Genomic DNA, 12,478 nt, shown 5'->3' with positions numbered 1-12,478 from the left:
GACTGGCTTGGAGAATTTTGAGCATTATTTTACTAGTGTGTGAGATGAGTGCAATTGTGTGGTAGTTTGAGCATTCTTTGGTATTTCCTTTCTTTGGGATTGGAATGAAAACTGACTTTTTCCAGTCCTGTGGCCTCTTCTGAGTTTTCCAAATGTGCTGGCATATTGAGTGCAGCACTTTCACAGCATCATCTTTCAGAATTTGAAATGGCTCAACTGGAATTCCATCATGTCCACTAGCTTTGTTCATAGTGATGCTTTCTAAGGCCCACTTGACTGCACATTCCAGGATGTCTGGCTCTAGGCCAGTGATCCCACCATTGTGATTATCTGGGTCGTGAAGATCTTTTTTGTACAGTTCTTCTATGTATTCTTGCCACCTCTTCTTAATATCTTCTGTTTCTGTTAAGTCCATACCATTTCTGTCCTTTATCGAGCCCATCTTTGCATGAAATGTTCCCTTGGTATCTCTAATTTTCTTGAAGAGATCTCTAGTCTTTCCCATTCCATTGTTTTCCTCTATTTCTTTGCATTGATTGCTGAGGATGGCTTTCTTATCTCTTCTTGCTATTCTTTGGAACTCTGCATTCAGATGCTTATATCTTTCCTTTCTCCTTTGCTTTTTGCTTCACTTCTTTTCATAGCTATTTGTAAGGCCTCCCCAGACAGCCATTTTGCTCTTTTGCATTTCTTTTCCATGGGGATCGTCTTGATCCCTGCCTCCTGTACAGTGTCACGAACCTCCATCCATAGTTCATCAGGCACTCTATCTATCAGATCTAGGCCCTTAAATCTATTTCTCACTTCCACTGTATAATCCTAAGGGATTTGATTTAGGTCATACCTGAATGGTCTAGTGGTTTTCCCGACTTTCTTCAATTTCAGTCTGAATTTGGCAATAAGGAGTTCATGGTCTGAGCCACAGTCAGCTCCTGGTCTTGTTTTTGTTGACTGTATAGAGCTTCTCCACCTTTGGCTGCAAAGAATATAATCAATCTGATTTCAGTGTTGACCATCTGGTGATGTCCATGTGTAGAGTCTTCTCTTGTGTTGTTGGAAGAGGGTGTTTGCTATGACCAGTGCATTTTCTTGGCAAAACTCTATTAGTCTTTGCTCTGCTTCATTCCATATTCCAAAGCCAAGTTTGCCTGTTACTCTAGGTGTTTCTTGACTTCCTACTTTTGTATTCCTACCTGGTAACCTACCTGTAACTTGGACTTGCCTAGCCAAGGACTGCAATTGCATAAACCAATTCTTTGCAATCGATCTCTTAATATATATCTCTTACCAGTTCTGCTTCTCTGGTTGAAACTTAACTCATGGTTGGGGCTATTCGTGATTTCCAAGTTGTCAAATCCAACGGCAAATCCTTAGGTCCCACCTGACCTGTCAGCAGAATCTGCCGCAGTGATCTTTTCCTCATCTTGGAGGAAATTTGTTCATTGGCTTTCCTGGTGACTCCAATGGATCACTTCCAAGTTCCGTGTTGTGCTTCCTCTTCATCTGTCCTTATTCTTTTTTTTTTTTTTTTAATTTTAAATCTAGGTAACATTGGTCTAGAACATTATATAACTTTTCATGTGTACAATATTATATTTCTGCATACTCATATTTTTATATATACTACAGCATTGTTGTTGATGTTTAGTTGCTAAGTCATGTCTGACTCATTGCAACCCCATGGATTATAGCCCACCAGGATCCTCTGTCCATGGAATTTCCCAGGCAAGAACATTGAAGTGGGTTTCTATTTCCTTCTTCGGGGGGCCTTCCCAACCCAGGGGTTGAACCCACGCCTCCTGCATTGGCAGGCGGGTTTTTTGTCCCTGAGCCACCTGAGAAGCCCACATTTGCTCATCACTAAAAATCTAGTTCGATCCAGCATTACACAGTCGCTCCCCTTTCCCTACTTTCCCCTTCTCCCTTTTTGGTAGCCACTGCTCTGTTCTCTATATCTGTGTGTGTTTTTGCTTGGTTTGGTTGGTTCATTATTTTGTTTTGTTTGTTTGTTCAATAGTGTTTTGTATGTTTTCCACATATGCGTGAACTTATATGGCATTTGCCTCTCTCTGTCTGACTTATTTCATTTAGTACAATATCCTCAAGGTCCATCCATGTTGTCACAAATGGCAGGATATTTTAATGTCTGTGTGTAGTATCCTAACTCCTAAAAGTTGGAATGCCCAGTCATCAAATGCCTTCTCTTCTCTTCCTGCACTCAGCTGGTTAAATTATTCAGTCTTGTTTCCTTAAATCTAATCTATATGTTGATTATCCCAAATGTTTATCTCAAATAATATCTCCACTTACAATATAAAGATATTACATAATATAAAGATATTGCCAACTTAACATGGCTGTGATTATTAATGGTATGCATCAACTTGGCTGGGCTATGGGCCCAGATATTTGGTCAAGCATCAGGTTAGATGTCACTGTGGAGGCATTTTTAAAAATGTGGTCAGCATGGACATCAGCAGACTTTGAGTAAAGCAGATTACCATTCATAATGTGGGTGGTCCTCATCCAATGAGTTGAGGCCCTTGCGAGAAAAGACTAAGGTTCCCCCAGGGAAGGAGGCTTCTGCCCCCAGATGGCCTTCAGACCTGTGCAGCAAAATCAGCTCTCCTTTGGCTCCCCCTCCTGCCAGCCTGATCTGCAGACTTGCCAGCATCCGTAATTACATGCACCAATTTCTTAAAATAAATCTTCCTCTATACATACTTGCTGTTGGTTCCGTTTCTCATTGGCAACCTTGAGGTGTAATGCAATGTCTTAAACCAGACTTCTAATTCCTCCCCTGCCTCTGCCTCCCCAAACCCTGCTTCTTCTCAGCACTTACAGTGAACAGCAGTTTCAGTTGTTTAGACCAAAAGCTTCTGGACGCCCCACTGGCTCCTCCCCTTCCTTCATGACCCACATCTTATTCATCAGAAAATCCTGCCGTCTCTCCCCTTGGACCAGATCCATGGTCTGACCACTTCACTGAATCTTTACGGCTCCCACCCTGGCTTTGTTCACCTCATCTAGTTTACTAAAAACTTCCTAGCTAGTCCTTTGTTTCTGCCTTGGCCCTCCCTTCATGTGGGATCAAGAGTGATGGCACAGTGTGGGTAGGAACGTGTAACTCCCTCCTGAAAACTCTGTGGTGGTTTCCTGTTTCATTCAGATGAAACAGCCAGGCCGGTATGGTACTCTGCGATATGGCCATTGTTCCATCTCCTACAAGCCCTCACCCCCTTTCACCCTGCTCACATTCTGGGCATGCTCCCGTCTCAGACCCTCGGTGCTTGCTGACGCCTCTGCGGGGAATGCTCATTAGTAAGGACTCAGTTTGACTCCAAAAGATGGAAAATCCCAAATGGCTGTGGCTTAAAAAGAGAACAGGTAAAAGGTTTTGAAAAGCCCTGAAGAATTTGTGAATTTTTAGTATGAAGCTGCTACTTTTCAAGAAAGAAAATATCATAGTGACCAGAATAAATTCCTTACTTCCAAGTTGTCTACCAGCTCTTCCTGAGACCCTGTTAAGTATAAAGCCCCCTTCTGACACTGAACATGGGAACAAAGGTGGTGGGCTGTAAAAATGGTGATGACAGATAAAAGGCCATTTCTCCCTCAAATCCTGTACTATAGTTAGGTATGAAGGTGTGTGTGTGTGTGTGTGTACACTCTCACATAAACATATATATGTGTATATGTATATTATATATATCAGTTCAGTTGAGTTTAGTCGCTCAGTTATGTCCGACTCTTTGCGACCCCATGAATCACAGCACGCCAGGCCTCCCTGTCCATCACCAACTCCCAGAGTTCACTCAAACTCACATCCATTGAGTCAGTGATGCCATCCAGCCATCTCATCCTCTGTCGTCCCCTTCTCCTCCTGCCCCCAATCCCTCCCAGCATCAGAGTCTTTTCAAATGAGTCAACTCTTCCCATGAGGTGGCCAAAGTACTGGAGTTTCAGCTTTAGCATCATTCCTTCCAAAGAAATCCCAGGGCTGATGTCCTTCAGAATGGACTGGTTGGATCTCCTTACAGTCCAAGGGACTCTCAAGAGTCCTCCAATACCACAGTTCAAAAGCATCAATTCTTCGGTGCTCAGCCTTCTTCACAGTCCAACTCTCACATCCATACATGACCACTGGAAAAATCATAGCCTTGACTAGAAGGATCTTTGTTGGCAAAGTGATGTCTCTGCTTTTGAATATGCTATCTAGGTTGGTCATAACTTTCCTTCCAAGGAGTAAGCATCTTTTAATTTCATGGCTGCAGTCATCATCTGCAGTGATTTTGGAGCCCAGAAAAATAAAGTCTGACACTGTTTCCACTGTTTCCCCATCTATTTCCCACGAAGTGATGGGAACAGATGCCATGATCTTCGTTTTCTGAATGTTGAGCTTTAAGCCAACTTTTTCACTCTCCACTTTCACTTTCATCAAGAGGCTTTTTAGTTCCTCTTCACTTTCTGCCACAAGGGTGGTGTCATCTGCATATCTGAGGTTCTTGATATTTCTCCTGGCAATCTTGATTCCAGCTTGTGCTTCTTCCAGCCCAGCGTTTCTCATGATGTACTCTGCATAGAAGTTAAATAAGCAGGGTGACAATATACAGCCTTGATGTACTCCTTTTCCTATTTGGAACTAGTCTGTTGTTATATATATACTATTCTTCTGCCCATCTTCTTCAGCAATAGAACTTCAGCAGGTGCATGGATTCTCTGAATAAACACTGTATTTCCCAGGCTCCCTTGTAGCAAGGCAGGACCACTTGATTACATCTTGGGCAATGAAACTTCAGGGGCCTGGTGGATATATATATCCACCAGAGATATGTGTATATATATATCCTATTAAGTAAACAGATATATATTTATACACCCTATTAAGTATATATACATATATATGTATATATGTATAATTATATATATATAATTAATAGGGTATATATACCTTATTAATTATAAAGCCCACTTCTGATGCTGAACATGAGAACAAAGGTGGGGGGCTATAAAAAAGTGATGACAGATAAAACTGTTTGGAAAAATATGACCATATCTGTCTACAGTATGTCTAGCTACTTATTCATCATGTGAATACACACACACACACACACGTATGAGTAATGTGGTTCCATTCTCACAACAAAGTAGAGTGGCTTCTGAGAACGAGCATTCCGTGGTGGTCCAGTGGTTAGGACTCAGGGCGTGGGTTCAGTCCCCGGCTGGAGCACTGAGGTCCTGCAAGCCGTGCAGTGCGGCCAGAGAGAACTGGAGACAAAGGACTACGTCTAGCTGACAAGCTGCACTCCATATTTTCTCTTTGTCCCCAGATCCTCTTTCACCTCTCCACCTTCCCTTCCCTAGGAGACTGACCTCTACATCCTACATCACTAGACACTTGCTCACTGGCTTACGGGTAGATTTGGCCACAGAAAGGATCTAAAAGGGGGGCGTGCGGGAGGAAAAAACAAGACGCCAGTGTATTTCTCTCAAAGAAATGTCCAAGGGCTGCAGCTCCAGGGCTGGTAGGCTGTTGCATGGTCTCAGAGACTCAAGTGTCTCCAAATATCTACCAGCCTTCATTCTAGTGACTCCTCATAGTCCAATTGACAAGAAGGAGAAAAGTCAGGAAGAAATGTCAAGGTCAAAGGAGAAACAACCGTTGTCTTTTAAGAAATTTCACTAAAGCTTCCACCAGACCCCTGATGTTTCATTGATCAAGATGTAATCAACTGGTCCTGCCTTACTACAAGGGAGCCTGGGAAATGCAGTGTTTATTCTCGGAAGCCACGCACCTGCTGAAGTTCTGTTCCTGAAGAAGATGAGCAGAAGAATATTATTAGAAAGAATGCCAGCAGTCTCTACCTCAGATTCTATTACAAAGATGCCCCCTGTGGCATGGGCGGCCTGAAAAAAAGGTAGAATAGGAGACAGAGTGTGGTCACTCACCTAGACCAGACCCCAGTGGTGTGATCACTCACCTAGAGCCACACATCCTGGAATGTGAAGTCAAGTAGGCCTTAGGAAGCATCACAAGTTCGTTTCACAATGAACAAAGCTAGTGGAGGTGATGGAACTCCAGTTGAGCTATTTCAAATGCTGAAAGATAATGCTGTGAAAGTGCTGCACTCAATATGCCAGCAAATTTAGAAAGCTCAGTAGTGGCCACAGGACTGGAAAAGGTCAGTTTTCATTCCAATCCCAAAGAAAGGCAATGCCAAAGAATGTTCAGACTACCGCACAATTGCACTCATTTCATATGCTAGCAAAGTAATGCTCAAAATTCTCCAAGCCAGGCTTCAACAGTACATGAACTGTGAACTACCAGATGTTCAAGCTGGATTTAGAAAAGGCAGAGGAACCAGACATCAAATTGACTTCTGTTGGATCATCGAAAAAGCAAGAGAGTTCCAGAAAAACATCTACTTCTGCTTTATTGACTCCCCCAAAGCCTTTGACTGTGTGGATCACCACAAACTGTGGAAAATTCTTAAAAAGTTGGGAATATCAGACCACCTGACCTGCTTTCTGAGAAATCTGTGTAAAGATCAAGAAGCAGCAGTTAGAACTGAACATGGAACAACAGACTGATTCCAAATCGGGAAAGGAGCATGTCAAGGCTGTATATTGTCACCCTGCTTATTTAACTTGTATGCAGAGTACATCATGAGAAATGCTGGGCTGGAGGAAACACAAGCTGGAATCAAGATTGCTGGGAGAAATATCAATAACCCCAGATATGCAGATGACATCACACTTACGGCAGAAAGTGAAGAACTAAAGAGCCTCTTGATGAAAGTGAAAGAGGAGAGTGAAAAAGTTGGCTTAAAACTCAGCATTCAAAAAACTAAGATCATAGCATCCGGTCCCATAACTTCATGGCAAATAGATGGAGAAACTATAGAAACAGTGACAGATTTTACTTTCTTGGGCTGCAAAATCACTGCAGATGGTGACTGCAGCCATGAAAGTAAAAGACGCTTGCTCCTTGGAAGAAAAGCTATGACCAACCTAGACAGTGTATTAAAAAGCAGAGACATTACTTTGCCAACAAAGGTCCATCTAGTCAAAGTTATGGTTTTTCCAGTGGTCATGTATGGATGTGAGAGCTGGACCATAAAAAAAGGTGAGCACTGAAGAATTGATGCTTTTGAGCTGTGGTGTTGGAGAAGACTCTTGGGAGGCCCTTGGACTGCAAGGAGATCCAACCAGTCCATCCTATAGGAATTCAATCATGAATATTCATTGGAAGGACTGATGCTGAAGCTGAAACTCCAATAGTTTAGCCACCTGATGCAAAGAGCTGACTCATTGGAAAAGACCCTGATGCTGGGAAAGATTGACGGCAGGAGAAGAAGGGGACAACAGAGGATGAGATGGTTGGATGACATCACCGACTCGATGGACATGAGTTTGCGTAAGCTCCGGGCATTGGTGATGGACAGGGAGGCCTGGCGTGCTGCAGTCCATGGGTCCCAAAGAGCTGGACATGACTGAGTGACTGAACCAAGCTGAGGAGATATAGGGACACTGGGAATACCATTTCTAAAGATGGTTGTCAAAAATTCCTCCTATTGTTGAACATTTATATTCTTTTTTCAATCAAGAGGCAGATCTGTCTTCTTTCCCCCTGAGTCTGTGCTACCCTTGTGACTCGCTTTGATCAAGGAATGTAATGAAAGTCATGATGTGTGTTTCGGCTTAGGCTTTAAGAATACTGGCAGCTTCGTTTGATGTTGTCTGAGATTCAGCTGCCAGAAAAGAAGCTTGAACTTGGCCACTAAGTGTTGAGAGACCACGTGGAGAGGGAGAGGACGAGGCAGCCATCCCGGTTGAGGCACCAGACGTGAGAGCAAAGCGTGCTGGACATTTCAGCCCTAGTTGGTTTCCCAGCCAAACGTAGCCATACAAGTGACCCAGCCAGTACCAAATGGAGCAGAAGAACAGCCCAGCTGTTCACTAAAAATCATGGGAAATAATACATTGTTTTGCTTCAAGCATTGTTTTGGGATGATTTGTTATGCAACCATAGGTTAATAGCAGGGAAGGATTATAGTCTTGAGGAAAAAAGTTGTTTTTTATTTTAAGGCAGAGGGAAGAATTAGAGGATTTCACACAGATGAGTCACATGATCTGATTTATACTTCAAGAGGGTCACTCTGCTAACTGTGGACAAAGGGCTTGGGGCCTCAAGAATGAATGGAAATGAACCGTTGTCAGAATGAGAGGTGACAGTGGCTGCCGCCAGGCTGATATTTCCATAGTGCTGAGTAGTTCCAGTCTAGAAACAGCTTGGAGGAAGAGCCAATGCTACCTACTGATTACACCAAGGCGATGAAGAACAGAGTAGTCATGAATTATTCTCAGAATTTTAGCCTGAGCTTGGGGATATGGAAATACCCTTAGTAACTGAAATGTTAAAGAACAGGTTTAAAAAGAGATGCGAATTCTGTTTTTTTAATTAGTTTATTTCATTGGAGGCTAATTACTTTACAATATTGCAGTGGTTTTGCCATACATTGCCATGAATCAGCCACAGGTGCACATGTGTCCCCATCCGGAACCCCCCTCCCACCTACCTCCCCACCCCATCCAGTTCTTAACCATCTAAGTTTGAATTGCCTGTTATATACTCAATAACAACCTTAAGTGGGGATCATAAGAACTCCTGGGCATGTGAATTTGTGAGTCTGATTACTAGGATTCTTTTTGCTGCTTCAGTTGTGGGGGGAGGGGGGCTGTGTTGCTTTGCCCCACCCTTTGTGCAAAGTCCACTTTTTCATACAAATGCAAAGTATTAGTGAACCCAAATGAGAGGCTTTCACACTGAAAAGTAAATTTAGAAAAGCACATTGTCCTTGAGATGGTCTCGCGGCTCTCTCGGCACCTGGCATGCCCAAGCCGTGGGCCTGGGATGATTAATGGACGAGACTGTTCCTGGCACACTTACGGGCTGTCTCTTCCATTATAAAACCTTTGAAATCTGGAAGACTGGCTGGATTCCATTCCAACCGTTCACACTGTCATCTTCTGTATTGTTTTTAAATCATAAGACAAAACAACACCCCCTGTCCCCGACAACCTACACCTCTAGAGATTTCTTATTACCAAAACACACTGCTTATTATAGCATCTGTATGTATACCTGTCCTATTTTTTGTCCTATTTTTAAAAATATTCGAGATGAGATCCAGGGCTGATTAGCTTTCTCCTGTTTGGGTGATCAATGTTAATCATTCAGGAATAACTTGAATGATTATTGTTGTATAATATATGTTGTAAGTTATTCATGACTTTCGTGGTTATCATTGTCATTTACATTTCTCAGCAATAGCTTCTATACCAGAATACAGGCAGTGAAAGAGAAAAGAGAGAGCAAAACCTTAATGTTTTTTCTTAACTAATCCATTAAGCAAAGGTCAAGACTCATCTTTTGCATGATGTTGAGGACTTTTTGTCTCAAAGTGAAGTTAAGACACATACCTGGGCATGTGGCACACTCTGGCAGCTGGAAGTACCATTTCTTCATTTCTTAAAATGAAAACATGTCTAATCTGAATGCCCTCCTCCAATCCTACAAACTCACCAAGGTTTAAGGGTGCCCATTTATTCTCCTGTGATCCCCTGCAGCTTAGGACATGTGGTAGTCATGCTTCCTGCTTCAGGGATCTGTGGCTTTTTCCTAAGGGCTTTCTCTGGCCCCTGGAACTTCTTCAGCCTACAAAGGACAGGCTGGAAGGGTGAGGAAATACTGCCCTTAGGAACTACTCTCCAGGTTCGATGCATGAGACAGGGAGCTCAGGGCCAGAGCACTGGGATGACCCTGAGGGATGGGATGGGGAGGGAGGTGGCAGGGGGGTTCAGGATGGGGACACATGTGCACCCGTGGCTGATTCATGTCAATGTATGGCAAAACCACCGCATTATTGTAAAGTAATTAGCCTCCAATTAAAATAAATTAAAAAAAAAAAAACAAAGGTAGTAAAAACTCAGAAAAACAAAACTACTCTCTCCCAGCAAGAGGTGAAAGCTGAAGGTGAGCAGCCCTTGTCTTCACATTGCTGGGGCAGTTCTGAGGGAAGCGCTGCAGTCTCCATCACAGAGTCCCTGACTGAGTGGCTCTCCAGGTGCCCAGAGCAGTTAACAGAGCTGTTACTACAGCGTTAGTGTACTGTCCACCCCCACCCCAGGCTTTCATCATGTTTCCTGGATCACATCTCAAATAGAATACTTCACCCAAATTCTTGTTGGAGGTTCTGCTTTTTTTAATTTTTTTTTTAAATTCGGCTAACTCGGGTCTTAGTTGGGTCATGAGGATCTTTCCCCGTGGTGTTCAGACTAGCTGTGGGGCCTGGGGGCTAAGTGGTTGTGGTGCATCGGCTTAGTTTCTCCGTGGGATGTGGGATCCGTTTCCCGACCGGGGATGGAAGCCGCGTCCCCTGCATCGCAAGGCAGAATTTTAACCACTGGACCACCAGGGAAGTCCCAGGTCTCCTCTTTGAAGAATGCACATCAGCACGTCCAGTATCACTTAGTTGCCACCTTGGCCTTCTTTCGGATCAAACAGAGACACAGGGAGGGCTGGCGGGTAGGAGAGGGGCCCACTGCTCCTCCCCGTGCTCACTGCTGCCGTTCCTGCTGGTCTCGGCCAGGCTCCAGGTCCAAGGCGGTCTTCTCTCGCGGCTGCTCCTTTCTGTCTAGAAAGGCTTGGAAAGCAGTCGGGCAGCCCTCTTACCTGAGGTTCTGCTACTGCACGGACCCTGGGTTCCTGAAAGCCTGTTCTTTAAGGGCTCCATGTGCCCTTTATTTCTTCTCTTCTCCAAAATCTAGACAGATTGGTTTTTACCCCTCTTCTCCTCCACTCTGGGGGACCTCCATCCCCTTTCCCTTGTTTACTCTGATCAAATAGGGCCGGGTCAAGGGCTGGCAAACTCTCTGTCAAGGAGACAGTGGTAACTATTGTTCACTTGGTGGGGTATGCAGTTTCTGTTTTATACTGCTGTTGCAGGTAGCACAAGAGCGGCCACAGGTCACACATAAATTGACACGTATGGCTGCCTTCCAATACAACTTATGCATGGACATGGAAATTTGAATTTCATGTAATTTTTACAAGTCAAAAATGATTTTCTTTCATTTCCTCCCCTAACCCCTTAGTAATATAAAAGCAGTCTTAGCTTTTATATCCAAAAATCAGGTAGCATACTGCATTTGGCCAGTGTGGTGTAGTTTTTTAGTGTGTAGGCTAGACTTTCAAAAGAAAAATCCTGTTTAGATTTTTTAATGCAGCTGAATTCTTTTTTGATTGGTATTATTTGAATTAAATCTAATTAATGTTAGGAATGCACTGGGTTTATTGGATTTATCAAGTTTAATTTTGATATATTATCAACAAATATATCCTTCTAGGGCAGGGATAATATCTTTTGCATTTTCCCCATAGCACCTCATGTGGTTGCATATATAAATTAATTTATAGTAGCACCAGAACAGAAAGCCTATTATTTGTTTTTTATTGTGCTAAGCACTATGCTGTGGGACTCACTCAATCATTTTCTCATTTGAAGGAAAAGATGATAAAACCCACACTAATAGGTTGCCATGACAATTAAGTGACATTATGTCTGTGACCATGCTTTGTTAATTGTAATTGTAAAATGTCAGGTGGTACTGTGATCATGGCTTTCAAGTATAAAGATGATCTTTGTTGTGGGGTGGTGGTTCAGTAAGGAAGAGGAATTCGGAGACTGGGAAATAAATGTATTTTATTCCTTAATTGTCCATTGTGTGGCTTTGTGACCCTGGATTCAATAATGTCACCATCTGTGCAATGGTGATAATATTCCTGATTTGCCTGTAACATATGACATAAATACTATAAACGTTAAGATTCAAAGTTACCATTTGGTCTCAGACCCCTTTACACTCTTAAATTTTTAAGAAACTCAAAGAACTTTTATTTATGTGAATTGAATGTCAATATTACAATATTAGAAATGGAAACAGGAAATTCAAAAGTAATAAACCCATATACTAAGATATAACTAATATATTATTAAAATAGAGTATTTTAATAAAAATAACTATGTTTTACAAATACAGGTGGGAAGAGTGACATTGTTTAACGTTGCAAATCTAATGTCCGATTTCCTAGAAGTCATCTGAGGCATCTTTTTCTTCATTCAGTCCGTTGTGATTTGCTGTTTTCAGTGAAGTATATGAAGAAAGTTTGGCTTCCAGCAGATGGATTTGACACAAGTTGATCTAGCAGACACTCTGAAAGGCTCTTGGGAACACACTGGTCCACAAAGAGGTCCTTGGTGTGCACTTTAAGAACTAGTTCTAGAGACAATTCCCATTATTCCAGAAGGTTCCTATAGAGGGAACTTACCTTCAAGATTAGGATTATCTCTTCTTGACTTTCATATACAAGGAATCAAAAGGTAAGCACTTTTGTGTTCCATTGAGCATTGGAAAT

This window comes from Bos javanicus, chromosome 13, assembly GCF_032452875.1.
Source record: "Bos javanicus breed banteng chromosome 13, ARS-OSU_banteng_1.0, whole genome shotgun sequence".
In the NCBI taxonomy this organism is placed as follows: Eukaryota; Metazoa; Chordata; class Mammalia; order Artiodactyla; family Bovidae; genus Bos; species Bos javanicus.
Note: the sequence above shows the minus strand (reverse complement) of the source record.